Source organism: Anoplophora glabripennis, unplaced genomic scaffold (assembly GCF_000390285.2).
Source record: "Anoplophora glabripennis isolate ALB-LARVAE unplaced genomic scaffold, Agla_2.0 scaffold721, whole genome shotgun sequence".
NCBI classification, from domain to species: Eukaryota; Metazoa; Arthropoda; class Insecta; order Coleoptera; family Cerambycidae; genus Anoplophora; species Anoplophora glabripennis.
This window is the reverse complement of record NW_019416849.1, coordinates 239989-244516: the sequence shown is the minus strand read 5'-3', so window position 1 is coordinate 244516 and position 4528 is coordinate 239989.

The window sequence follows — 4528 nt, the reverse complement described above, 5'->3', positions numbered from 1 at the left end:
CGGAACTCTTGAAGATTAGACGATATCATAAGCACTAACTTTTGATCTAAAACAAAAAAAATGGCGATATACGTATTACATATTTTTACTAAATCTTTTGAAAGACAAATGAACAGAATGTGGGAAGCAGCCCTATTATCGCGATCGCCCCGTACATTATTTCCGTTCTGCGCCGCACAGATAGGCGAGTAATTTGCAAGCAACCGGCCACAAAAAATAGTGGAAACTACTGGCGGATAATTACATGGCCGCCTAGGATCCGTCGGACTCGAAGCAATCAGGCGTTTTTACGAGTCCGCTCAGCTTTTCCTAATAATTTCGAAAAGTAATGACTCGCTGTTAAAACTTAATGGTCGGCCTGGGAGCGCAACTAATGCCCCATAGAAATCCGAACGGTTTCGGGAATCACCATTGATCATTAAGTGGAATGGTCGATTGATGCCCATGGGTGGGGCAGATCCCCACGGCCTAACAGCGTATTAGGTTTCTGCCTGATTATACCTTCACGCTCTTATGATTTTTTAGACAGGGATTACGGCCCCGGTGATGCCGTCCGAGATAAAATAGTTCTGGGCTGGCGGCGCGGCGCTGGCTTACCTTTGTTATTTTCCATAAATTAAGGGAGATTTTTTTTTTGCTTTTGTTGGGCCGTTTGTGAGCTCCGGCTCGGGATTGTCTCGAAAATAATTACGATTTGCATGGATGGAAGTTTTAATCATACACTGTCACGTTTATCGGATTTGAGCGTGACGTGGCTTTTTTATATAAACTTTAATTTATTATTGGTTTAATTGATGGTTGTTTTTCCATGACGTAATGGATCAAAAATTTATATCCGGACGTTGGTTCGACCGAACTACATGTGATACGATTTTATCAAAAATTAACCACTGAAAACTAGCCAAACATGCCTTATGCAAATGTTGGTGGGTTCAAAGATACAGGGCGTTGAGTAATTGAATTTTATTGTGAAAATAGTCGGAGTATGAACAAGAAAATTGGCACTACAGTCCAGGGATATGAGGAAAATAAATGAACTGGTGGTGGCTGTTGAGTAGTCAAGGATCTGTAAAGTTTTTCATAAAATTTGGGTGAATTTTAGTATAATATGTGCAAAACCCACACACCATCAGGTGAGGTTTTTTAGTAATTAACAATAAAAGGTCTAAAATAACCTAAAATATCACTTTTTGCCTACCAGAAAAAAACGATAATTTTTATTATAATGTAAAAGTAACCAACTTGTAGGGAATAAAAACACCTTTAAAATATGATAATTTGTTGCTCGGGAAATTGCAAAAAACTGTCAAAATTCGACTATTACTAAATAAACAATAAGTTTTGCAAAAGTCAAAAGAATAAATTTGTTGCTATTATGTTTAGAGAGATTATTTTTCTATATTCGTAAAGCTGGTATTTTTACACAAATCTAAAAAAAGTTACTCTAACTTAATTTGCGGCAAAGTTAGACACTTTTTTTTAAAAAATCACAGCTATTTTGTTTATAAAAATTAAGATTTCTAATAAGTGCAATTTCGAAGATAAAGAGCTAAAGTTTCTATGTGAAATTTTTGATGACGATAGCTTTGTAACAGGATCTCTGAGAATGCTCCAAATAATGACTTCGATACAAGATGACTGTGAGTCAGTGGAGGGGGAACCTACAAATCCACGAGCAAATTGATAGAGCAAGTTATATCTCTGGAACTTGACCGATTTTGATGTTTTTGATGTTTTTTTTTTAATTTGGGCTACCTTCTTACGTACATCACAAATATGCATTTTGTTAATAAATAAAAATTTAAATTAATCCAGTAATTTGTTTAAACATTAACAATTTTTATTAACATCTATTGTAATATTTTGTAATGGAATATTATAGGAATAATTAAATATCATTTTTTAATAAATTAATATACAAATTAACTAAGTATTTTGTTTAAACTTTTACCAAAAAAAAAAAATCTAAATTATCAACATTTTTGGAGTTATTTTGAAGTTATAGATATAGGTTCAATTTTTTTCTTATTAATAAATTAACATTTAAATAACTGGATCGGCTTGATCGCAATCTATGAATAGTGAGATTGGAATAACTTTATCTCTGTTTAAGTCTTATTTCAGTATAAGTTACCTGGGGCCTATTTTCTGAAAATACTTTTAACTTTTCGCCTTTCATTTTACAAATCTAGAAAAGCGAAGAATAATTCTGTTTTATAAAAAAAATTACTTTATATAAATGTTGTGTTTTAAGAAACTTTAGCAATTCATTTTTACTACACTAGTGGAAAAAATTAAGGGATCAAAAAAAAAATCAAAATTTTCGGCGATTTTTCAAATGGTCGTATTGGAGTAAAAAAAAAAGCAATTTGAAGCTTGAAGTTTCTAATTTTTGGATCTTGCAAAAAAAAAATTTTCAAGGAACACGTATCGCGCAATCTTAATAAATATTATGAAAAAAAATTTAATTTTTTTCGATCTTATTTTTGGTGTACGGACTTGAAAAAAATTTTGCCAACTTAACCACCTTATGGATTAGATAGGTTGTTCATTTAGCTTCAACATCTTTTTTTTTTTGGTCTCGATACGACCATTTCTCGCTGAGCTATCGAACTTTGAATGAAAATGGATCATTTTCTCTTTGTTCATCGATATCTCAGAAACCAATGGTTGTACAGAAAATCGACGGTGGGTGTCAGAAACTTGAATGAATTCTCTACAAGGTCCTGGCACAGTTTTTTAGAAAAGAATTTTTTTTTATCCTTAACATGACTGAAAAATCGTAAAAAATAGGACTTTTAGGGGTCTTCTAGAAAATGACTAATGTTAAGTGTGTCTTTTACAGGTCATTGTACCCCGTTTGAAAAATCGCCGAAAATTTAGATTTTTTTTATCCCTTAATTTTTTCCACTAGTTTATGCGGATTACCAACTGTTTTTTGAATATGAATTTTGAAAACAGAAAAGTGAAAAGTAAGGAGTGAAAAGTTGAAAAATACTTACAAAAGACAGGTCCCAGATGGTACAGTATAATTGGTTTGCATTAGATAAATTTCGTCAATTTTCAGGAGTTCCCCAAGGGTCCGTTCTGGGGCCACTCTTGTTTGTTACTTTCATTAATACTCCAATTAAATACGTTGATGTCAATTACTTGCTCGATGCGGACGACCTTAAGTTGTTTTTGGAAGGTAAATCTTCTAGAGATTTAATAATCTACCTCTGAAGACAAGCAAATGTGAAATTGTGCCATGCACTCGACGGAAAAATATCCTTGNATTAGAATAAATTTGGTGCTATTATATTTAGAGAGATTATTTTTCCATATTCGTAAAGCTGGTATTTTTACACAAATTTAAAAAAAAAGTTTCTCTAACTTAATTTGGGGCAATGTTAGACACTTTTTTAAAAAAATCACAGCTACTTTGTTTATAACAATTAAGACTTCTAATAAGTGCCATTTCGAAGTTAAAGAGCTAAAGTTTCTGTGTCAAATTTTTGAGGACGATAGCTTTGTAACAGGATCTCTGAGAATGCTCCAAATAATGACTTCGATACAAGATGACTGTGAGTCAGTAGAGGGGGAATCTGCAAATCTACAAGCAAATTGATAGAGCTCTGGAACTTGTTGACCGATATTGATGTTTTTTTTTTAATTTGGGGTACCTTCTTACGTACATCACAAATATGCATTTTGTTAATAAATAAAAATTTAAATTAATCCAGTAATTTGTTTAAACATTAACAAAAATTTTTATCAACATCTATTGTAATATTTTGTAATGGAACATTATAGGAATAATTAAATTTCATTTTTTAATAAATTAATATTGCAATTAACTAAGTGTTTTGTTTAAACTTTTACCAAAAAAAAAATCTAAATTATCAACATTTTTGGAGTTATTTTGAAGTTATAGATATAGGTTAAATTTTTTTCTTATTAATAAATTAACATTTAAATAACTGGATCGGCTTGATCGCAATCTATGAATAGTGAGATTGGAATAACTTTATCTCTGTTTAAGTCTTATTTCAGTATAAGTTACCTGGGGCCTATTTTCTGAAAATACTTTTAACTTTTCGCCTTTCATTTTACAAATCTAGAAAAGCGAAGAATAATTCTGTTTTATAAAAAAAATTACTTTATATAAATGTTGTGTTTTAAGAAACTTTAGCAATTCATTTTTACTACACTAGTGGAAAAAATTAAGGGATCAAAAAAAAATCAAAATTTTCGGCGATTTTTCAAATGGCTGTATCTTTGATAAACATGGTCGTATTGGAGTAAAAAAAAGCAATTTGAAGCTTGAAGTTTCTAATTTTTGGATCTTGCAAAAAAAAATTTTCAAGGAACACGTATCGCGCAATCTTAATAAATATTATGAAAAAAAATTTAATTTTTTTCGATCTTATTTTTGGTGTACGGACTTGAAAAAAATTTTGCCAACTTAACCACCTTATGGATTAGATAGGTTGTTCATTTAGCTTCAATTTCTTTTTTTTTTTTGGTCTCGATACGCCGTTAACCTTCT